The 25,361-nt window shown below is 42.6% G+C and overlaps 1 long non-coding RNA gene across 1 annotated transcript; it reads left to right on the top strand.

Annotated features, from left to right (window-relative positions):
- Positions 1-2,194: 2,194 nt before the first annotated feature.
- LOC138684797 (uncharacterized) lies at positions 2,195-21,925 on the top strand. Its single transcript, XR_011324085.1, has 4 exons — positions 2,195-2,352; positions 4,039-4,148; positions 8,516-9,728; positions 21,751-21,925. It is a non-coding gene; the product is annotated as an uncharacterized lncRNA (long non-coding RNA).
- Positions 21,926-25,361: the final 3,436 nt, after the last annotated feature.

A 25,361-nucleotide genomic window follows, 5' to 3' on the forward strand; every position in this document is an offset into this window, starting at 1 on the left:
TTTTTTCCTGAGATCACACCTGAGTACAAACTTGCTAAATAGAAAAATGGCAGGGGAATATGTTCCACATAATTTATGGGAAATTAGCACAGAAATAACAAAAGTCACATTTTTCCTGTGGTTTTTGTTACCGTAAAACGGGACTGAATGAGAATCCTGAGTACACTTTAATAATTCCCAGATACTAATAAGAAATGATCCAGCAGCTTGTGGTACTTAAGTTTTCAGGAAAAGCAACAAATGACTTTGACTTCTTCTGATCCACATCAACAAGACCACAAACCACAGATCTCCTAAAAAATAGTGCATCCAGAAAACCTACTAGACGTTTTTATGAAGGAGTCATTGTTTTTCAAAACAAAATGAATGTGGAAAGGACAATTTTTGGCAAATAATTACGTCTGTAATGGAAAACATACCGGCTCATTAAATTACACTCTTAATCTTCCTCACTTATTTATCAGCTTTTGATGGAGCAGAGTCTGGGATTTATATTCTGTCCCATGTCCCACAGAACTTTTGTCCAGTAAAAAGGTCATCTGTAAATCTCACATAGGCAAGTGTAACATTTTCCTACCATAACATCATCTTAAAAAAAGGAAAAAAAAAAAGACATGGCATTAAAAGTTAAAAGCTGCCGTAAACCTAAGAAAATACATTTGTTCAGCTGAGCCCACATTAAGCTTGATTTGCTTCATTTGGAAGCAGCTGAAACTGGGTAATCTTGAGCTTGTAGTGAGAAATATCGATTTAACATGTATTTGGTGTGCTAAGGGCTGCCCTGTTCTAATTAAAAATCCACTGTGTTTTTATGGCAGTATTCTGGAGGCTGTCTTGATTTGCTGATGAATGCTGACAGGACTATTAAAGCTGTGAAACAACATCACTTGAACGTGGCACAAAATGAAAGGAAAAGCACTGCCATGCTGCTCTTGGGTGTTATTATCCTGATTAAAATTGGAGCCAAAGTGAAAATCATCCCTGAGCTATGCATTTATTTATTTATTTATTTATCCCTTGAAAATGACTTCATGGTATTGGTAGCTGTGTTTCCTGACAGGAACCCTTAAGGCACTGTGATTAAGTGAAGGAGCATTTCTTATTAACCCCTCTTGTTTGTGTCTAGAAGTACAGATGAAGAATAACAGTGTGCCGTGTGTCAGTATAAATATGCAACATGCAGAGCTGGATGGGACCCTGACTATTAACATTTCCTGACACTGTTGGTTATTATTCTTTTCTCAGTGCAGTTTTGAGAAGCATGTCAGCAGGCCTTAGAAATTCAATGGGAAAAGGGTCACCTAGATAGAACATGGCCTTTAATTTGTCCCCTTAAATTGCCCATGACAAGCTGAAAAGGTCTGTTTTCCCATCATTTGCTATGTTTTCAAAAATTTAGGAGTCATTCAAACGATGGCTGGACCCACAAGCAAAACAGCCAAGCCAGAGCCATACCAACTTGGGGTTTTGCGGCCACATCAAACATCTCTCAGTCCTTTCTGTGTGAGGTGGGGGAACAGGCAGGTTAGAAATAAAATGGACTTCTTTGCACAAGGTCCCAACAACCCTTTTATTTTATATGCATGCACAGAAAGATTATAGGGTGATTTTAATGAGCCTTTTTTCCTGTGGACTGCCGTCGTCAGCCAGCACACGAGCAGGGCACGTGGCAGGATGGAGCATGGGCAGAGGTCTGGGCACGGCTGGGCAGCTGGGGGCAAAGAGAGATGCTGGCTGGAGATGGGGCTGGCACTGGGAGGGGATGCTGGCTTCAGCCCTGAGGAGAAGGGGCCTCCTCCCAGCCTTGTAAGGAACGGGATGACTAGATTTGCCTGATAACCAATGTAGAAGTGGGAACAAATGAGCGCTCGTTTTCCATCCAATCAAGATATCGAGCTAAAATTAACTGGGGCACAAAGGGATGTGAGGAAAAAGAGTATTTAATTGTCTATACACCAGTGCTCCGAACCTGGTAATAAATCTGGCTGTGTTGCCATCACTGGATGCTGCCTGTAGGACTCACATGCCTGGAATGCAAAAGTCCCTGAACGTAACCTATTTAGGAAGAGTCAAGAGGGGAAAGGGAATGGCAGGCTACATAAACCACCCTGTTATCTCTCTCTGAGTCACTGGACATCCTCTCCCTTCCCCTCTTCTCCTCCCCTTCTCCCCCCCCGCACAGTTTGGACTCTGGTTTCGGGGGAGTTGTGGTCGGAGAACGTGATGCCGGGAGAAGACAAGGGGGAAAGCAGAGCATGACGGCACAACTGGCTGCTTTGGCCCCAGCAGCTGGCGGGTTTCCCTGGATCGTGCATGCCTGTGGCTGTACGGCATGAAATGTCCTTCATCCAGGTACTGGCATCGGATAGAAAATTGTCCCAGCAGATGGGAGCTTCTGGCTGACACAGCTGCCTGGGGCTGGACTCAGCGTTTCTGCACAGAGGAGAAGGAATGGATGGGTGGTGGTTTTATCCTTAGTGTTTGAGGAGAAGGGATGGACGGGCGGTGGTTTTATCCTTAGTGTCTGATGAAACTTTAAGAAAAGAGTTTGTGGTATTGCTTGTCATTGTACATGCCTATGTGGAAGAGTGGCTTTGATGGGGAATACAGCATTCCAGCTCTGATGCTCATCTCTTAGAAGGGGCTGCTGGAGCCTGGAGATAACAGAGAAAAAATCCACTCAAATCATTTGAGTGTTGTAAGGAAATGTCTTATAGCAACAAAAACTAAATCTGAGCCTGCAAGGCATGTGATGTGGCTGAGGAAAGAGTCTGGATATGTCTCTTGCAGTCCTGTGTTCCTGGTGTGGTTCGCATGAGGTCATGAAAATTACACCAAATGCTTTTCTATGAGGAAACAGGACATGCTTCTAATTAGTTTTCAACAGAAATCACAAAATCACAGTTGGGGGTTTTTCTAATGCCTCCCTGTACTGTGTGCTGGAATGCAAAAACCCATAAGGTGCTGGAAGTTTCAGTTTGAATGACATGCTGGGTGTCCCACTCTGTCAATATCAAAATATTGTAGACTTTTCAAGTCATACTGAATTTTAAACAATTTAGCAGAATTGAATAGTATATGAGATTTAATCTTAGTGGATAATCACAGAACTACATGCCATAATTAGACCATAAGTAGGTTATAACCAGATTGCTATGTGGGGATAGAATAAACTCTAAAACACATATTCTGTAGTTTACTAACAGGCTTTAAATAAGAAATAAGAAGTCCAAAAGCCTGGTAATAGAAATAAAAAAATCACAGGAACAAATTGATGTCCCCAACAGCCAAAGACAATGGGAAAGAGGTTTGGAAGCTTAGGAACAAAAAGAATATTGGCCATTGAGAGGAGAAATGGAAGAAGTGTCAATTATAATGGAGCAATAACAGAAGTGTTAAGCAAATACTTCTGTTATGTATTTGGGGAAAAGCCACGTGAATTAGTTACATTACATGCTGATCCTGATACCGAAACACTTTCCAGTCCAACAGTTTCTCAGAGGATGTTAAATGGCAGCTACTAAAGCTAGACATTTTAAAATCAGGACGCCTAGATAATTTGCATCTGAGAGTTTTATAAGAGCTTGCTGGAGAGGTCTTTGGATGATTAATGGTACTTTTCAGTAAGTCTTGGAACAGTGCAAAGTTTTAGAGGACAGAGCAAAAATTAAAGTTATACCACATTAAAAGGGGTAAAGTTGCAGCCCAGGTAATTTTAAGCCTTTGACTTCTACACTGATCATGTAAAAAAAAAAACCCCAAACCAGAGTTGTTGATGAAAGTCTCAATTAATAAGGAACAGAGGAATTTAATTTAATTAATCCCAAACCCATAATTTTTCAGGTTTGTTTGGGTTTTTTTTATATACTTACAAGCTGGTTGAAAAGCAAGTCTTGTAAAAAGTTTGATTTAGTATTGTGTAACATTTTAATCAAGAATAATTTACTCCCTGTAGTGTACTAGCTGGATTAGATGCCATAATATGCCATATTATGCCACAATAAATGGATCACGACTGCTGAATATGTCTGGTTTTAGTTGCATCTCGTAGTTCAGGGTCCTGTCTTCTTCATTTTTACTAACTGAAGATCTGAAAGGAAATCATTGCAGAGAAGAATGTTTGCAACCAATATGGAGATTGGGGAGGGGTAAGTAACAAAGACAGGTGGCTACTAAAAAAGATGGCTTTTCTGAATCAGGCACACTGGTAAAGGTAATGTCACACTTCTGGGAAAATGGAAAATGAGCATTGCTTATGAGATAGGTAGCTCTGACTTGTCAGAAGTAACTCTTCAAAGGATGCTGTCAGGCAAGGTAATCTCCTAAATTAAGCTGATCAAATCCTTCAGTGTACGAAGAGAGTATCATAGATAGGTACAGGGAGATCAGAAGGCATGAAAGATTAGATCCTGGGGTGAAAGACTCGTGGGATTAAATCTGATTATTTTAATAAAAAGATAAGTTAGAATTTAAGGTAAAACCTTAAGGTACTCTTGCTACTTGGAATTGGTGGTTATGTTGCATGAAGGCTCCAGTTAACCAATGCTAAGAGGTAGAGCTCTGGTATGGTATGGGACGAAACAAACGTGATGCAAACTAAGGACTGTGAGCTGCAGCTTGACAGTTTTGGAGTAGAAATAAGGCTCAAATATTTTCAGGGAGTGATGTTAACTATTTGAGCTATATTACATGTACACGGCACATTTCCTTCAATGAACACTTTAAGATCAGAATTTTTAAAAGAAGATGTGGTCTCATTCAAATAATTATTGTAGGGAAATTTTATGTATTATTTTTATAGAGAAGATCAAAGCAGAAGAACATAAACTGCACTGGTGTAATAAATATGTTAATCTACTGGATAAATATAATGCTGTCTGAGAAGCTGGGACTGATAGGGAAGAATCTGGGGAAAGGGATGAAAAGCTAAGGAATCTGCAGAGGCAAAGAGAATACATCTGTTCTGAGCTGGAGACTGTATGAAAGGTTTTGGGTCAACTGAGGTTATGCTGAGTGTCAGTGACCACCAGAGTATGCTGTGAAGCTTTGAATGGGCCCATGCTTCCCACATTTTGCTAGTCCTCCCTTGTCCAGAGAGAATCTGCAAAGTGTGCTAGTCCAGTGCATGTCTGATCCTGTCTTGGTGCAATCCTGGTGGAACAGGTACATCTCATTCTTGCTCTGGTGTCTTCTTCCCTCATGTCATGAGGCAGAGCGTTGACTCTGAAGCCTTCATTCCCACAAACAGTAGCTATTGGGGCTACTGATACCATGTTACTTATCTTTTTCTCTCTCAAAAATCCAAGCTAGCAAACAATCAGTCAACCTTTCCCCCATCCTAATCACTCACATAATTTTTATTGAAAGAACTGCATCAAAAGCTGAAAAATCAATTGCTCAAAATCTTGGAAATCTGGGAATAATTTGTCTTCCTTGAGTCTATGTGAAATGAGGTGACCTATATTCATTTGTCATTTCCCATGGAGCAGTACAGGGCACAGTATAGTCATGCCCAAGAGATGGATCGGGGTTTTGCAAGGGAGGGGCCTCTTGTCTGTAAGGCACCTGCTGCTCTGGCTGCAGAAGTTAGTAAACTGGAGTAAACGCTACAGCTGACTGTAGGAAGAGAAAGGATGGTCCTGTGATTAGGGCAGCTGCATGCTGCTCTGAAGAGCTGCTTTATCCCTTTGCCTTTGCTGCAGGAGACATCCAAACTTAAGTCTTTTGCAATCCTCACGTCACTCCAGTGGACTTCTGGTGGATGGCAGTTTGTAATCTACACTAGCATACAGCAAGAGGTTAATAGAGTGATTTTCAGCTAAGCATCACGCAGATACCTACGAAATAAGTTATGCTACGGAGTTGCATATTTAGGGAAACAATTGAAGTCACTTGGTTGAAGACTGTTACTTGAGACTGCTTTGACAGCCAACCAGGTAGTGCTAAAGAAGCTCTGTTGTAGGAGCATACTGTGCTGTCAGCAAGATATAGCAGATGAATTAATAGGCCTTTCTATGTGCTGTGATTTGATTTTTTACTTTTTTTTTTTCTTTTTGGTGACATGAAGGGGCTCTCCTCATGTGCAGATGGGCATATGCTTGTATATGAAGAGAACTGGTTAATAGAAATGGAAATAGAATAGAATAGTTTAGTTCCAATTGGAAGGGACCTACAACAATCATCTAGTTCAACTGCCTGACCATTTCACAGCTGACCAAAAGTTCAAGCATGTTATTAAGGACACTGTCCAAATGCCTCTTAAACACTGACAGGATTGGGGCATCAACCACCTCTCTAGGAAGCCTGTTCCAGTGTTTGACCACCCTCCTGGTAAAGAAATGCATCCTAATGTCAAGTCTGAACCTCCCCTGGCGCAGCTTTGACCCATTCCCACATGTCCTATCAGTGGGTACCAGGGAGAAGAGATCAGCACCTCCCTCACCACATCCCCTCCTCAGGAAGCTGTGGAGAGCAATGAGGTCACCCCTCAGCCTCCTTTTCTCCAAACTAGACAAACCCAAAGTCCTTAGCTGCACCTCACAGGACATGCTTTCCAGCCCTTTCACAGCTTTGTTGCCCTCCTCTGGACACATTCAAGGACCTTCACATCCTTCTTAAATTGTGGGGCCCAGAAGTGCACACACTACTCGAGGTGAGGCTGCACCAACGCTGTGTCCAGTGGGATAATCACCTCTTTTGACGGGCTGGTTATGCTGTGTTTGATGCACCCCAGGATGCGGTTTGCCCTCTTGACTGCCAGAGCACACTGCTGACTCAAACTGAACCTGCTGTCGACCAGCACCCCCAGGTCCCTCTCTGCAGGGTTGCTCTTCAGCCACTCCTCTCCCAGTTTATACTTGTGCTTGGTGTTACTCTGTCCTGGGTGCAGAATCTGGCATTTCGACTTGTTAAATTTCATCCCATTAATCATTGTCCAATGCTCCAATCTATCTAGATCCTTCTGCAAGGCCTCTTGTCCCTCAAGAGAGTCAGCAGCACCCCCCAGTTTGGTATCATCAGCAAACTTGCTAATGGTGCATTCAACTCCTACATCCAGATCATGGATAAATATATTGAACAGAACTGGCCCTGCAATTGAGCCCTGAGGAACACTACTGGTGACAGGTCACCAGCCAGATGTAGTCCCATTCACTACATCCCTTTGAGCTCTGCCCATCAGCCAGTTCTTCACCCAGCACACAGTGAACCTGCTTATCCCACAGCTGGACAACTTGTCCAAAAGGATGCTGTGAGGGACAGTATCAAAAGCCTTACTAAAATCCAGAACAACTACATCCACCACCTCCCCTTAATCCACGAGGTGGGTGACCCTATCATAGACAGATATCAAATTAGTTAAACAGGACTTTCCCTTTGTGAACCCAGGTTGACTGTGCCTGATGATTGCATTGCTCTTTAAAAGCCTTTCAAAGAGCACTTCAGTTTACCCTGATGCAGGTCTTGGTGTCCATGGGAAACCAACCATGCTACCTGCAACACTTTGAACATGTGGCTGTGCTGGTTTTGGCTGGGATAGAGTTAGTTTTCTTCACAGTAACTAGTATGGGGCTATGGTTTGGATTTGTGCTGAAAACAGTGTTGATAACACAGGGGTGTTTTAGCTATTGCTGAGCAGTGCTTGCACAGAGCCAAGGCCTTTTCTGCTCCTCACCCCACCCCACCAGTGAGGAGGCTGGGGCAGCACAAGGAGTTGGGGGGGGACACAGCCGGGACAGCTGACCCCAACTGACCACAGGGACATTCCAGACCAAATGGTGTCATGCCCAGCATATACAGCTGGGGGAAGAAGAAGGAAGGGGGAACGTTTGGAGTGATGGCGTTTGTCTTCCCAAGTAACTGTTACGCATGATGGAGCCCTGCTTTCCTGGAGATGGCTGAACACCTGCCTGCTGATGGAAAGTGGTGAATGAATTCCTTGTTTTGCTTTGCTTGCATGCACGGCTTTTGCTTTACCTGTTAAACTGTCTTCATCTCAGCCCATGAGTTTTCTCACTTTTACCCTTCTGATTCTCTACCCCATCCCGCTGCAGGAGGAATTGAGTAAGCAGCTGTGTGGGGCTGAGGTGCCAGCTGGGGTTAAACCACAGCAGCGGCTCATGAGAAAATTGGAAATAAGCTGATAGGGCCATATATTTAGATATTAATGAGAAAAATAGAAGCCTCAGGCTGTCTTTAAGAATTAAGGTGCCTTTATACTGCCAGTTAGCCTACAGGATGGCTTTTCACTAAGATGCCTGAGGCTTCAACAAGATGATAATCTAATCCCATAAATAATAGATTTGTTACTTATGTCTCCTTTCCTCCTTCTGTGATATAGTACCCAAATTATTATCCAAGCCATTCTAAATAGGTTGATTATGTATTTCTGTATCTTAGCTGTTTCATGATTTTTCTGTTTTTTACTTTGGTCACCGCACAAATGTGGAACAATAATTTAAGTATCTTTTGGTTTTCTCCTATTAAGAGTTGTTTTCCTCCCATATATCTTTCACAGATATTATCAGTGGATCTTATTCACAGTAAGGATACGACAGTGTATCCTGGGAGTCATTCTGGCACCCCAGGAGATGAGAGCTTGCCAAGAAATGCAGCCATGGATGAAAGTGGAGACAGGAAATGATTTGCCCACTGCTCCCATGAGACCCTGTTACAACAGCTCAAAGTGGGTTTTTTATGTATGTATTGTATTTTATATACTTCTTGATTTTTTTGTTTTGATGGAGTGTCCACTTGCCTGACCTCTTTTTCTAATGCTTTCTTTTATGATTAAAATGCCCCATTTCTGTAAATGTTAATTTAGTCACAACCCCCAGACTTGCCACTGAAATCAGTTGCCTATTGGCGAAAGGGAAAGGAACGCTGAAAAGACCTGACTGCAGAACCAGCTCCTTGTTACAAAGCTACAAGCCCAGAATAGTAACATGGAAATGTTTTCCCTGGGCTTTTCAGGCAAATCAACTACTTCTTAGGAACTGGGAAATGCTCCCAGGTGCCACAACATTGAGGTGCCGAAGTTTCATGCCAGGGGATAAAAAGGTGCTTGGACAATACAGCAGGAGGTTCCATATACGTGCACCTATATCAACAATAATCAGCAAAGTGAAACTGCCTTTGGAGATTATTTACACAGGTCTGTGCTGTGCCCTGCAATGCTGAATTTATAGAAGGGCCCAGCCAGAAAAGCACTCTACACCCAGATATCATAACAAAAGTGATACCCAGGGTAGTAAAATAAATATTTAATTTCTTTGTCTTCCCATCTCCATCTCAGACATCCAGCTAACTCTATTACTACTTTACACTATAATACTTTACAAATACAAGTATTCTAAATTAAGTGTTTTGATGTATACTTGTGAGTTCATTTTTCACTCTCTGCCCTCTGATGGCTTTCCACCTACAGGACAGAGTATTGGGAGATGGCTTTTTGCATGCTGTAAATGTATCAAACCTAAACAGCTTTTGAAACACTAATAATATCACTCAGTGCTTATATTACTCTTTACATCTTCAGAGCCTTTTACAAACAGCCGTGAATGAAGTATGGTAATAGCTTTATTGTACTGTAAATCTGCTTTGCTATTTCTCCAGCTGCTTCAGCAGGTCTCATCCTGGGGCCTGTGAGAACAACACACTGATGCTTCAGATAACTAACCACTGACACTGGGCTGTGGAGAGTTATGGTTTTTCCTGTATCTCCCCCAAAGGTAGGTTAGACATTGCATATGTACAGTGATCTTCACTGTAGGAGAAGATCAGGTTTGAGACCATCTAAGGAACCTGAAGGTGCACAAGTCCATGGGACCCGATGAGGTGCATCCGAAGGTCCTGAGGGAACTGGCGGGTGAAGTGGCTAAGCCACTATCCATCATATTTGAGAAGTCATGGCAGTCCGGAGAAGTTCCCACTGACTGGAAAAGGGGAAACATAACTCCCATTTTTAAAAAAGGGAAAAAAGGAAGACTTAGAGACCTACAGGCCAGTCAGTCTCACCTCTGTGCCTGGCAAGATCATGGAGCAGATCCTCCTGGAAACTATGCTCAGACACATGGAAAATAAGGAGGTGATTGGTAACAGCCAACATGGCTTCACTAAGGGCAAATTGTGCCTGACAAATTTGGTGGCCTTCTACGATGGTGTTACAGTGCTGGTGAATAAGGGGAGAGCAGCTGACATCATCTACCTGGACTTGTGCAAAGCATTTGATGCTGTCCTGAATGGCATCCTTGTCTCTAAATTGGAGAGGCATGGATCTGAAGGATAGATGGATAAGGAATTGGCTGGATTGTCTCACTCAAAGAGTTGCGGTCAATGGCTCAATGTCCAAATGGAGACCAGTGACAAGTGGTGTTTCTCAGGGGTCAGTGTTGGGACCAGTGCAGTTTAACATCTTTGTCGGCAACATGGACAGTGGGATTGAGTGCACCCTCAGCAAGTTTGCCGATGACACCAAGCTGTGTGGTGCGGTCAACACACTGGAAGGAAGGGATGCCATCCAGAGGGACCTTGACAAGCTTGAGAGATGGGTCTGTGTGAACATCATGAAGTTCAAAAAGGCCAAGTGCAAGGTTGTTATGGTTTAAGCCCAGCCGATAACAAAGCACCATGCAGCTGCTCACTCACGGTGGGATGAAGAGAAAATATAAAGGCAGGCTCGTGGGTCAAGATAAGGACAGGGAGGGATCACTCACCACTCATGGTCATGGGCAAAAGACAGGCTCAACTCGAGGAAGAAACAAAATCAATTTAATTTGCTAAAAATCAAAACAAAACAAGGATATTAGGAAGTAAAGCCAAACCTGAGAACACCTTCCCCCCCCCCCTCCCTCCTTCCCACCTCAACCCCACTCCCGGTTCTCTCTCCCTCCTCCCTGTGGTGGTGCAGGGGGACGGGGAATGGGGGTTGGGGTCAGCTCGCCACACCTTGTCTCTGCTGCTCCTTCCTCCTCAGGGGGAGGAGGACTCCTCAGCCGTCCCCTGCTCCACCGTGGGCTCCCTCCCACGGGAGACAGTCCTTCACCAACTTCTCCAACGTGAGTCCTTTCCGCAGGCTGCAGTTCTTCCCGAACTTCCCTGGCGTGGGTCCTTTCCGCGGGCCGATCGTCAGGCACAGGCTGCTCCAGCACAGGTTTTCCCATGGAGTCCTGGCCACCTTCGGGGGTCTCTGCTCCCCCGCTCCCCTCCATGGGCTGGGGGGACAGCCTGCCGTCTCACCAGGGCTGCAGGGGCATCCCCTCCTGCGGCGCACCTCCTCCCCTCCTTCCTGACTGACCTCGGTGTCTGCAGAGGGGTTCCTCTCACACTCCGATCCCCTACTCACTGCCGGTTCCCCTTCTGAAATCTGTTCTCCTGGAGGCGCTACCACCGTCGCTGGTGGGCTCGGCCTGGGCCAGAGGCGGGTCCGACTGGGAGCCAGGGAAGCTTCTAGCAGCTTCTCACAGGAGCCAGCCCTGCGCCCCTCCCCCACTACCAAAAAAGCCTGCACCACACAAACCCGTAACAAAGGTCCTGCACATGGGTCGGGGCAATCCCAAGCACAAATACAAGCTGGGTGATGAGTGGGTTGAGAGCAACCCTGTGGAGAAGGACTTGGGGGTATTAGTGAATGAAAAACTGAATATGAGCCAGCAATGTGCACTCACAGCCCAGAAGGCCAGTCACATTCTGGGCTGCATCAAAAGCAGTGTGGCCAGCAGGTCGAGGGAGGTGATTCTCCCTCGCTAGTCCGCTCTGATGACACCCCAGCTGGAGTACTGTGTTCACCTCTGGGGGCCACAACATAAGAAAGACAGGGACCTGCTTGAGCAGGTCCAGAGGAGGGCCATGAAGATGATCAGGGGGGCTGGAGCACCTCCTCTATGAGGATAGAGATAGAGAGTAGGGGTTGCTTAACCTGGAGAAGAGAAGGCTCTGGGGAGACCTTATAAGTAGCCTTCCAGTACTTAAAGGGGGCCTACAGAAAAGACGGGGAGGGACTCTTTAACAAGGACTGTATTGATAGGACGAGGGGTAATGGTTTTAAACTGAAAGAGGGCAGATTTAGGTAAGGCATTAGGAAGAAATTCTTTATTGTGAGGATGGTGAGGCAGTGGAACAGGCTGCCCAGAGAAGTTGTGGCTGGCCCACCCCTGGAAGTGTTCAAGGCCAGGTTGGATGGGGCTTTGAGCAATCTGGTCTAGTTGAAGGTGTCCCTGCCCATGGAACTGGATGATCTTTAAGGTCTCTTCCAACCCAAACCATTCTATGATTTTATGGTTCTATACTAAAATTTTGGAAAGACTCTGCTAGCAGGTGGGGGCTCGACACGGTAAGATGCCACGTACCCAAGGGCCCTCTCCTTCACATAATGTCACCTGTGCTTGGACTGTAAGGTCTTTCAGTGCCAGCCAGCATCTTTCAGCTTGGCCAGAAAGAGTGTCCAAGGTGGTCTTGGTGCACAGCTCGGAGCTTGTAGGAGTGTAAACAAGAGTAACTATAAATTGCCATCAAGGAAGACTTTTTCAGATGCTAATAGTGGCAAAAATCATAGTGCCTTACACAGCGTGAGACACCTGCACGGTTTGGACCCCACTTTGGGGCTCAGCTGTTCACCATCACCCCTGCCTTCGGTCTGCAGAGGTGTCCCTCACTCCTGTTGTCCAAACCACAGACAGGGGAGACAAAGGTCAGCTGGAGTGGGGGAGAAGCAAGCAGGGTGGGAAATGTACAGCAACCCTTCAATTTCCCAAAGGCTCCCTTCCGAAAGTGGAGGCTGAGATCTGCCTCTGAGTGCAGTTCCCTGGGCTGTGTCCTTCTCCCACCTGCAGAAGTGTCTGCTAGCAGGGGACGGGAACTGCTTTTGGCTGCTTCCTCCTCCTGAGGTCCACAGGTGCCCCCAGGTTGTGTCCCAGCTGGCACTGCTTCTCTGTGACAAAGTGTGTCACCCCAGGTTCTGCGGCCACGGTGCTACTGGTGCCCACTGGGGCTGTGATCCGCAGCAGGCATTACAGTCTGCGCTGTACCGTGTGGGCACGATGGTGAGGCTGCTGCATTTGCATCACCGAAAGTAAACTGGATGTCAAGTACATTTCCCATCTGGCATCTATTAAAATAATGTGTGTGTGTGTGTGTGTGTGCACGCGCGCCTATGTGTATGTATAAAATGTGGACACACTCTCTGATTTCAAATATAGAACAAAATGCATGTTTTAAATTATGTCTTAATTTTGGCCCTTTTGTTAACTGGAAAAATCCTTTATTTTAGAGTTTGTGCAAACTATTTTACTTAACATATTATCTGTAACAGATTGCATAAGCATGACTGTTATCTGCGTTAGTCATCACCTTAGACCATGGAATATAACTCATGGCAGTCTGGATTTAATGAATGTTTGAATTAAACTATACCTAATTTCTTGTGTTTTAAAACCTAAATCTCATTGAAAGCTGAGCTTTGTTTACTTCCCAAAATTGATCTGAGGGCCATTTGGAACACTTAGTGTATTCTAAAATGTGATCGTATCAACAACACACACTTGAGTTTGTTTTAAAGTGAGTTTTTCTTTCCTAGTTTACATAAATCATTTAAAAAAATCGTTCACTTTTTTGGATCATAATGTACTCACTTGGCTTTTAGACCTACATAGCTCACAGGCCAATCTTTCAAACAGGATTCTAAAGCTATTTGTGGATTACTTTCTGTTTGCTACTTGTAATCTGCATTCCTGAGGCAAGCATGCTAAAATGACTGAGGATTTTCATTGAGCTAAGTGATTATACTAAATAGGGCAATTTTGGGTGCTCTTAGCTTCTGTGTTTAAAAATACAATGCAGAAGAAACCAACACCACATTTTCTGTTAAACCACAGAGGGCACTGTTTGTTCTTAATATAAAATGACCGTATTACATAGACTCTTGTCACTCTTCATTAAGCTATTAATATAAAGAGCTTAAATTTAGCCATTTTTTCCTTTTTTCCTTCTTTGATTTAAAAATTAACCAGGTGCATTATGCTGATACATACTCTCATATTCTTTCAGTGTTTGGTACCAAATATTGTCTTGGAGCATCCCTTCTTTCCTTACTGCTTTGCCACACTATGTGGAGTCAGATAGTTTCCTTTACAGCAGTGGGTCTGGAGATGTGGTGCAAGAAACTGCCTCATGATTGTTTTATGGTTAATTAGCACTCTGCATTTTAATTTGCTCTTTTGGGTTAAGGTGTTGGAGAAAGAGAGGCAGGGCAGCACTGGCAACAACTAGAGTCCTCACTCTTGATATTTTTCCTCTGGTGCTTTCAACCAGGATGTGGTAGAAGAAATACAGTGACTGAGTTATGTGAGGTTGAAAGTCAATTGGCTGTGCCAGTTTTGCAATTATTGTTTATTTATCTACTACTTGAAATATTCTGAACGAAACATGATGACATTTTTCAGTTTTCTCGAAAGAAAAAATCTTCCAAAAAGCCTGACACAGAAAAAGCAATAGCAAAATTTACAGGTTTTGATAAAAATAAAGATTGCATTTTTAAAAATACTGGATTTTGTTTGTTTGTTTCTGTAAAAAATGCTGAAAGAAATATCAGAATTCCATGCAAAACAAATTTGGGACTTGTCTTGTCTTGGAGTTGTGTTGATACAAAGTGGCCCTAGATCATTGTGCAGAGCATCACACACAGACAATATATAAACTGTTTATAACATAAAAATCCTAATAGGTTAAAGGAAAGAAATAAAAAGTAGAAATTGAGTAAACTGTGAACATCAGATTAGCAGAAAGATTCTTGTTCACTTGTGCTTGTGTTAACTGTTGTACAAGTTTGGGACATCTCAGAAGCCTAAGAAGTATTACTTATTTTACTGTTGGTTCAATCAAAGGTGTATGAGTCCTTATTTTAGCAGTTCCCTTCTTCCTCTGACAGTGATCCTTATGAACTTTACTGGTTAATTTAATTTCTTGTTCGTTTGAGGCCTGGATAACTTCTGGGATTGTTTTTTTCCATTTCACTTCCCCAACCTGTGTATAAGGCTGCTGCCAAGATCCGTGAGGTGCTTTGTAGCTCTTGGTGCAGCACTGCATGGTCTTAGCCAGCTGTAATAGGTTTTGCTTTCTCAGTGCCTGGCCGAAGAGGGACCCAGATCAGTTAGGACACAAATGGTATTATTAGGTAGCTGCAAGCACTTGCAAAGGATTGCAGGAATTATGGATGTCTCTGGAAAACAGGTTTTCCCAGGATCCTCTGATGGGGTTTGGGCAACTTGTGAGTTGGTCACAGCTCCCAAGCCTGTAGGTGGTTGCACAGCACCAAAACTTTGGGTCTTATTTGTTGAAGGGAGAATAAAGGCTTATCACTTTATCACTCTGGTTGACACCACTGTTCTTCTTTGCAGAACTGTAAACTAACTGAAGTTGGGAGGGATCTCAGGAGGTCCCTAGTCCAACATCCTGCTCTAAGTGGGGTCCCCTGTGGGGCCAGACCACGTTGCTCAGGTCTTTATCCAGTTGGGCTTGAAAATCTCCAAGGATGGAGATTTTACAGTCTCTCTGGGCAATCTATTACAATGCTAAATTATTCGAGGGTGATTTTTTTTCTGTATATCCAGGTTGAACCCCTCGCTTTTCAATTTATACTTGTTGTCTCTAGTCTTCCTGATATGTCCCAGGATAGACCCTTGACGAACTCCTCTTCTCACCAGTCACTACGTAGGGTACTACCTGGTAACCACTGCCCTTTGAAATAAACAGTCCAGCCAGTTTTTTCCTCTGTCTTGCAGTGCAGCCACCAGGACTGTAAAGACTCACATTGGACATAAGGATGCTGTAGGACACCATGTTGAAAGTGTTGCTAAAGGAAGCCTTTCCTCCACTGGGAAAAGACTCATGAGAAGGGTGCTGTTCTTGGGGCTACATTTAAAGGGACAATTTGTAAGACAGCTAATGGAGACTGCCCAGAGAAATCAAAATTATTCTGCTGGTTTCTAGGGTTTTTCCTTTTAAAAAATGAGATGGTGTGTTGAAATTCCCTTCTGAGAGCAGTTCAGTCAACTCATCTCTTGCTACAAGATAAAGGATGATGAATTTTTTGAGGTTTCTTTTAAAGTATGCAGTAGTAAAGGCCTGAACTCTGTTTAAGGTAACCTGAATATGAGATTGTCCATAGCAGCAAGCAGGCAAACTCTGCTGTGCAGCTGGAGTGTTACTTTCCTTGAAGGCACTGCTAGAGACAAGGGCATTATCCTGCAGGTGAGGTTACATGCTTGTGTATGCATTTTAGGATTGGGTCTGCATTACCACAGCATAGTTATAAAAACATGTAGATAGTTCTGCAGAAGAATTCGATTTTTCAAAATGGTTTTCATGTACTTCTGTGCCTGTCTGATTTTCAAAAACTGGAAACATAATCTGGAAATATGGCCACAAAGTCATTACAAAAGCCCTGCACAGCACAACTCGTGCTGTTTTTGGCTTTTCTTTCTCCTCCATATGCCAATTCATTCCTAGCTATGCTTATCAAGGGATCATAAGCATTTTCCATCTCATTTAATTTTTGAACCTGGAATTCAGTATTCTGCAACGTAGAATATTGGAACTGCTTTAATTTGCTAAGTTTAGGCATATCCTGAATATCTAAATATTATTAAACATAAGGTTCCTTTGATTTTTCCTTTTAAGTGACATAGAATGAATTTGTAGAAGAGAAAGCAGTACTTAAGTTATCCATAATGCATCTGTTTATGTTTCCAACTGGTGTACTTTATCACCAAGTCATTGGTTTATATTATAAAATGATGGTTGTGTAATAAGTAGTTAGCAGAAACCACAGGCATGTCTTTGAAATAACACTAATGGCCATTTTTGATGAAATATATGAGACTATGTGAAAATGATTTGAAGAAGAAATGCATTTTCTTTACTTCCTGTTAACAGTGAGCATATTGAAGCCCTTTAATCTCTGCTGCACAACTAAACATTTTCTTTTCTTATTTGGGATTAGTTTGAACTAGCAAGCACCATTTAATAATCAAGAAGCTTTAAAGCAAGTGAATTTGACTAGGGAAGCACTAATTAACAGTACAAAGTGAAAAAAATGTCCATGTGTAGTGGTTTCAAATAGAAATACAATTAGCTGGTAACCTTGGGAATTAGTCAGTCTGCCTCTTTCTAGAGTCATCTAGTTTATGGTACTGAGGATCCCTTTCTGCTAGCTGAACTTGTATATGTAAGAATCAACAAATAATAGTAAATGATAAAGTGTGCTGGAAGGCCCAAGCATGATAACATTTTTAAGGCTAAGATTTGCTCTGAAGGGATTAAATCTCTGGGTTTATATGAAAGGTGCAACCAGTCCTTAGCAATTTACAACACTGCACATTGGATAAGTTTTCTGGCATTTTCAAGTAAGTCTTCCAACCAGTTTCTAAGCTAAAATTAGATGTAAGTTGGATTCATTGTTAAAGTTGTGATCCTTGGACAAGTTTAGCATTTATGTCTGTTAAATGCTTTTGCTTAAAAAAGACACTTCCTCTATAGTTCAGCTGTAATGCACTGTGCAAGATGATATTTTGCACAGGATACATTTGAAGAAATAATTTATGATTAAGTTTGTATGCACTGTTGTATTAAACTGCTATGACAAGCAGTCTTGCTGATGCTACATATTTTCAATTTTGTTCTCAGAAAATTTTGCTAAACTTCTTTGACTACGTTTTCATGGGGGTTTTCCACATAAATTAAGATTACTTGCATAATGCAGGAGCAGGGTTGTTTTGGGAAAGTTCTTACCAAACTTCTTCAGCTTTAAGAAATCAGTTCATTAAAATGTTTACTTGTTCACATTTTTGACATTTTGGAAAAAAACACCTTAATTCAGAGTCCCACCAGACTTTGGTATCAGGACTGAAAATACAGCCTTTGTTTCATGACTGTACTCCTGGTTATCTTCATGACATAAAATTTGGTTATATTACAAAGTTTTGAAAAATAAAACCCCCCAGTTTTGTATATGCTTAGTAGAGACTTCTTTGTCATAAGGAGCTAAAAACTAATTTTTGACTGGACGTACCTTGATTTGCCTAGTTTCAGCTGCCCTGCCCAGGGCAGGGCACACAGGAGGCTGGGCCGGGTGGAAGTTGGACAGGGAGTCTGGATGAAGAGCTGGGCAGCAGGACCTGAGGTTGTCAGGACAAGGGGAGAGGAGCCCCGAGCAGTGCAGGGAGAGCTTGGGGCAGAGGGACAGTGGGAAGTGGTGGTAGAGCGTGGATGGGGCACTGGGGATGGCAGGAGAAACTAAAAAGAGAGAGCTTAGGATGATTGTTGGGAAAAGGGATGAAGAGTCAAGGGTGGAGGAGAGACAGGAGTAAGCCAGAACAGGTCTGAGGGAGCAGAGAAGGACAAGATAAGCTTGGAGCTGAAGGACAGAAAAGTCTACACCAGCTAAACCCCCCCTATGAGAGAGAAAATAGAGGCAAAGATCCCGAGACTGTTTTTTTTTTTCCATGAGGTTTTTCACTTCTAGTTTCATAGGTTTGAAACAATTTGTTCTTCAAGCAACACCATCAAGAGTGCAGAATGAAGCACTGAATAGGCAGTATTAAATGCAAATATTAAGGTCACATAGCCTTCATTTGGCCCCCTTTTCTTCCACATACAGGCCCAAATTACTTGCTGAAATGATCCATTTTCCACAGAGCCGACGCTTCTTTCTGCGCATACAGTAAGTGTAAACTCTTCATTACTGAGCAGCTATTAACACTGCTGCATCCCTTCAATGCTCAGTGAGCATGTCCCATATCTGATTTACTGCGCCCCATTCAACCCCCGCTCTGATGACAGGCAGATTTGTTGTGTAGGTTTGTTTTCTGGGGATGGTAATGGGTGTGATATAGAAGTATTTCTTCATATTAATCACTGCGTCATTGAAGAAGTGGATTTTGTGATATGAAGGGAATATTAACCCAGCTGTAGAAGTGGGCTGATAAAATATTTAGGAACTGAGACCAGAAGTGTTTATTTATATTGATCACCCTCTCTGAGAAGGTGAGGGTCTGCAGAGTACGTAAAGTTTGGACTTAGATCCTGGGGACTTGTATCTGGGAATGCTTAGGAGTCAAGTGCCAAGATCTCCTGCCAGGCATTCAGCAAATGAAGTCTTTGTAATTAGTGACCACATGTGAAATGTCTTGCTTTGAACTTCTCTGTTCTCCTTCTGTAGTTTCCTGCCTCATTCATTTTTTAAAGTCTTCAAGGAAGGAAGGAGAAGTCCTACAGATAACAGTCTTCCTTTCGTACTTTGGATTCTAAAATTTGTTTGCCCTATGAATTAAACAGGACAGGGATCCTGTGGTAAAGATACCCATATCTAATAAAACACAGTAAAATGCCAGTTAAATGTTAGTTATGCAGGCAAACTTAATTTCGATGTTCCCTGACTGTTGAATGCTTCACTACTTTAGTTCATTTTTAGCCAAATTAACCAGATTTGGGAGAAATAGCAGCTTCCTACAAGTTTTGTGAAGGCATTTCATTTGAGATGAATAGCTCAGATTGACGATCCTGCTGCAGGAAAGCCTAGAAGACCTGGGCTGCCCAAACGGCACATGCAGCCTGCCCAGATAGTCAGCCCTTGCTGTTTCTTGCTCTCTGGGCTGTCCCCCCCAGCAGAGAGGGAGGCTGAGATTGTTTTGGTGGGGAGGAAGGGTAAATAGGGGACAAAGGACACAAAGCTGTAGAAAACCAGACTCATTAATTCTGTTGCCAGTGGAGCAGTGTGCATGTAATGATGACTTAAGCTACAAAATCCTTAGGGTCTTAGAGGTGACTCTGCCATTCACAGCCTTTCATCTGCAGATAATGTGTATATAGTACTTTTGGGAGGTACACTGCTAGAGGTTTCTCTTGCTTGGCCCATACGATCCCACTGTGCTCAGAGAAATGATGCAGGAGCACAGTCAAAAGTTTAGACACTGAGATTTAGGGCTCTCCAGCCTATCACACACTCCATAGACAATAATAAAGGTGAGAATTACCAGCAAGCTCCAGCCACTTTACACTCTTCAGGTGTAACCAATCTAATTCAAAGCTGCATCAACTTTTTGGTCAAGTCTGGAAGTTTTGCATGCCTTTAATGCAGTAGTAAACCTGCTTGTAAGAATGAAATTAAGCAAAAAAGGTTTTAAATGAGAATTTTTACAGTTAAAGCATCCACAGAACACTATCTTTAGAAGCATCAGGAGGTGAAAAATGCATGAAATGCCTTTAAAAATAATTTTAATCTAATCTGGAACCAGGCCATTAAAATCACTCCATCATAACCACACAGTTATTTTGTCACATTATTACACCTGATTATGTAGACTGCTTAAGGATCTTGACCATGCCTTTCTTACCTGAATGAATTTGACTTTTTTTTTCTGAGTATAATCTTAACTTTGTTTTCTTCTTAGTTTTTTTTACCTATGGAATTCATGGTTGGTATTTTTAATTTTTCTCAAGCAAATGAGTGTTTTATCTGAGAATGCAGCCTAATCTTTCTGCTCTCAAGAAATATGATGGGAGGAGCATTAGGCTTATTAAAATGCTTTCTAGGAAAGACAAAATTTAGGATTTCTTGGATCTCTTGGATCTTATGGACCAGGAAATAATAGGAATGATAAACCCAATGGATAACGTATTTTTAAACAGGGATGCACTGATAGTGTTTCCATGTGTAGCATTTGGACTATATGTTCTGCTCAGCATGGCCTAATGGCAACAGGAGTTTTGCTATTTGACTTCCTTGCGTCCAGGGATTTTGCACCATGTAATGAAGCATTTGTTATCCATAACTACTTCATTAGTGTGAAGATTCAGATGGAGGAGTTACAGGGACCTCCCTTCAGAAAGCTGCCACTGGTGAGGTGGATGTCGACTGTCTTCAAGGGAAAGGGATTCATATTGAGAGAGTCTCATCTGCGAGAATACAATGCGGGTACTCCCTGGGGTCTCTACGCTTGCATGAATAAGAAGGATTAAAGGTTCAGGCTTATAGCCCATTTGTCATGAAATCCTCTAATGATGACAGAAACTGTAGACTAGCCTCATATAGAATATCTATAAAGAGCAGAGTGAAAAGGATATAGTGAGGCAATGGTGCATGGCCCTAATTTTAGAAGTATTGAAAGTGGGAGAATTCAAGGAGTTTACGACAGTAACAGAATATTTGGGTTTGGTTTCCCTTCCTCCCCCCAGTGAAAAACCCAAGCTCTAAAGGCTTCATCTTGAAAAGCCCATACGAGCATCTGGATATACTCTCCCTCCCTCTGTGTCCCCAGCACCCTCTAGGAAATACAAGAATGTTAGCCTGAAAACCTAAAATATCTCAAAAGCCACAATATGTAACGGGAAGAAAGCAAGAGAGCACATTCAAAGCCGGAATGCAGCTGGGGGGAGCACAGTGATGTTCCTGCCTGTTTGCCTTCGGCAGGATGGGGTAGCAGTGCCAGGGATTGCCGAGGCACTTGCCAAGGGTGCCCGTCCTTTGGTAACCTGGGATCTACTCAGGTCCCCAGCTTGACCCTGATCCTGAGGCATGCCGAGGCTGTGGTGCTCCTCAGATGGTCCAGGACTGGCACAGTCAGCTGCTCTGTTTCATTTCAGATGGAAATGTTTTAATTTTTCCCTTGCTGAAAAAATGTTGGAAATTCCAAATTTGCATTTCATATTTCAGCTGGAACTCAATGTCCCACAAAATGGAAATTCCCTCTCTTTGTCTAGCTGCAGCCTGGAAGAAGGGGCCTTTGAGGAGATGCACAAGAGCAGTGTAGCCTGATCTTCAGAGGAGGAAATGGGCGTGAGGCTCCAGGGCTGCAGCTCTTCTTACAAATAGAGGTGTATTTCCTAATCTGAACATTTTGTGTGTCAGCCAATAAAAATATGCTCTTTGCATCTTTTTTCTGAACACCTGGTATTTTTCGAAGGGATATCTGTACCAACCAGGTTTAGTTACAGGTCTGCAAAACATGAGTGGCAGGCAGAGGTGAGGGAGGGAAAGCAAGGTGTTTTAGGACACAAAGCAGCCTTCCTCTGCCAGGATGCCTGTTTAAAGTATAAGCTCATATAAGCAAGGATAATCTTTTTCTGTATGTAGCGTAGTGTCCGGTGAGCTATTACAAACCAGTAATAATCTGTGTATGCTGGCTTGCCAGGCACAGCTTTGTTACACCAAATTTTTCCTTGTGAAATCATAGCATGGTGTTACGTGTCTCTATCCTGGTGCTGCAGTGAAGTGTTACCTGCTGCCTATGAGGGAGAGCGGTTACATGGCGTGGACATCATCTGCATGCAACTGCTATGGGAACAAATGCGAGCAGTACCTCCTTGAGAATCAGTCCAGTAAAAAAGAAAAAAACCCCATGAATTTGCCAAGAAGATTAAGCACAATGGCTGAGATGGGGCTCATGTTTATCAGATTATTTACCATGACAGGAGGCATACCTTACTTATTGTGTTCTTGGATAACTCGTGTGCTCTCAAAAATATGACCCTACAGGTATGGAACTTTTTAAGTAAGTGCCTTGTTTAAAAACGGTCTGAAGGAAGTTCCTGTACAGAAAGTGTAAAATGTTTGTTCAGTGGGCTACCTGGTAAGCTTTTCACTTCTGTAGTTTTTCCTGTTTATCCTAACAGATGTCTTGTTTCTGAAATCTCAGAATAGGAAGTGCCTCCATCAGCTTCATTTAGATAGTTCAATTTCAGTGGTACCCACTGAACTTTTCATTTTATAGTTTGCAGTTAGGAAGCAACATCTGGAGTTGTCCTAGTGAAAATGGGATTTCCCGCTGTTAATAAATTTATTGTATTTCCTTATATAAATATTGTTTTATTATAGAAAGGAATCACGTTATTAATCTTCACTGTGTGTCTGGACTGTTGATTCAGACAAGGAAAACAAGGTCATTTCCAAACATTTGAGGTACCTAAGCCCAGAAGTTGCTGTTAAGTGGCATCAATGTATTGGCTTTGAGTGGCTTACAGCCATTTATAAGTTCATGAGCCTGCAGGAGAAATGGAGTTTAGAGCACAATACTCAACCTCATATTTGACATCACTGGGAATCTAAATGTCTCCAGCTTACCGTTGAAATATGGTACTGTGGGTTCACTGACTTGAAACATGGCTGTTTAGTGAAACAAACGTATTGGAAATCGGATTGTTACTTGCACGATTACTTGCTAGTCATGTCATTTCCTAAGCAGATCCTCAGAGCTCTACGTGAGCAGATGGCTACTTAAGCAGCTATTCTGCCTGGTTTTAGGGAACTGGATTTGATGCATTTGTAAGGTTCACTGTGTAATGTAAGCCAGTCCTCAAAAGTTTTACTTTTTTACAGTCACAGTCGATTTAGGCTGACCTGGCAAGGGACCAGAAAGCCTTTGGGAGGATTAGTGGTTATTAGTGTCATTGCCTCTTCTACTGTAAAGGCAGTGGCCGAGGGCCGCAGCGTTGGGGCTGGGTGGGCGGCCATCGGCCCGGCTTGCCGTGTCCCGACTCACCTGGGTGGCAGCGGGAGGCAGGGAAATCACTCAACACCCAGCTCTGTAGCGCTTTGTCTCCCTTTCTTCTCTTTCTGCTTTGTACGCTGCAGAGGAGAGGTGGCTGGTGCTGAACTTTTTACCTTCGAGGCTAAGTATTTTGCGTGCTGGAGAAAATGGCCATTAAAATGATTTGTGAAATAAATACTACCACAAGGGCAGGTGTTGGACATGTAAACAGTTAATTGCCAGAGCTCTGCAGATGTCGACTATTTCTTTTGAGACATCTGCCAGCTAATATTATCTGATAGCAGCTCATTCAGTTGATGAATCTGTCATTTTGCAATTTAGCTACCGGAATGTGTGCTGGGTCAATCAGCTTGCATGCCTGTATTTAGAAGAGCTTCACAGTCTGCAATCATGTGGAGACATTCAAAGTATAGTGCCATTAATATTTTACAATCATCCTGACAAGAAAGAAACTTATAGCAGAAAAATCAAAACATGTTGGTTTTCTGTGCCTTTGAGACTCATGCTGAAGTTGTTTTTAAATCATGGTAAGGGTAATAAAAGGCCGGTCCAGCCCAAGGGTCAGCAAACAGCAGAAGATGGGGCACATTGTTCAGAGCACATTTAGCCAATGCTTGTTTGTGGAAACTTGGTGAAAACATATTTTGCTCAACCTCTGTGTTCAGCACTTTTCAGCTGGTTCATGCTTTGATAATTATTGCAGAAGTTTGCTGCAGGTAAACCAACCGTGCTCTAAAAGACAGACCTGATACTTAAAAGTGGATCCATGATTAACAATGAGAGGAAATAGGGGAGTATGTTTGAAATAGGCAAGATTCATGCCTACTTTTGTACTGATCTGCATTTTGAACTATTCAAATTAAAACTATTTTGTAATTGAAAAGTGTAACAATACTTGTGAGCTGGTCCATGGAATACTGTTTTTTCTGTTGATCACATTCAAGTAGATCTTAACACCCTCTATAATGATTTCAGCTATGTTTAGTATTTTTGCTATTTGGTAGAACAAAAGATGATTTGTACCTGAGGAGAGTGCATTCACTCAACAAGCCTAGAAAGGAACCATGGAATTTGAATGGGATGTTATCTATATAAGGCAAAAAAAGAAGAGAGAAATGCGTTGTTTTAGAAAAGCATTAGCATTGGGGGTTTGTGGTGGAATTGCATTTGAGTTGTAATCTTTTAAGAAAGCCCCCCTAAAGTAGATAACTAATTTGCTATGTAGTCAGGCTGCTCAGGTTACGCCCTTGATGTTTTGGGCTGTGGGGACCCTCCTTCAGGACTTTGTTGCTCTCAGTGGCCACAGCCGTGGGGCCGCGGTTGAATAGGATGGAGTGGCAGGAGGGTAAATGTGAGAGCTTTGTGTTTTTAGACAGTTCTTTTGCTTCTAGGAAAGTTAATTAGGAAGTGAAACCTTAAGCAGTTGACAGTGTGCATTGTTGGCTGCTAGTGCTCTGTGACAAATACCACTGAAAGGTACTTCACTTTCTTTTGTAAACAGAAAGGTAAGGAATTTGCACAAAAATGTATTGGTGAAGATCTGCTTTTCATCATGGCCTAACCACATAGTAAACAACAGAAATAACTTGTTTTAATAAAGTATGGTGTTGAAACATTTATCAGCAAGCTCTTTCTCTCCATTTCAAAGGTATGTTTAGGTAAGAGGAACTATTGCCTTGAAGAAACCCAATCTGAAATTTTGTTATAACATTTTCTTCAGGTCAAGGTCAGGAAACTTAAGGAAAAGTTTGACTTTTGGGCCATCATACAATTACTCCTGAGTTGATTAATACAGTATGCTGAAACAGCTATCTAAGAATTTCC

Source organism: Haliaeetus albicilla, chromosome 3, assembly GCF_947461875.1.
Source record: "Haliaeetus albicilla chromosome 3, bHalAlb1.1, whole genome shotgun sequence".
Taxonomy (NCBI): Eukaryota; Metazoa; Chordata; class Aves; order Accipitriformes; family Accipitridae; genus Haliaeetus; species Haliaeetus albicilla.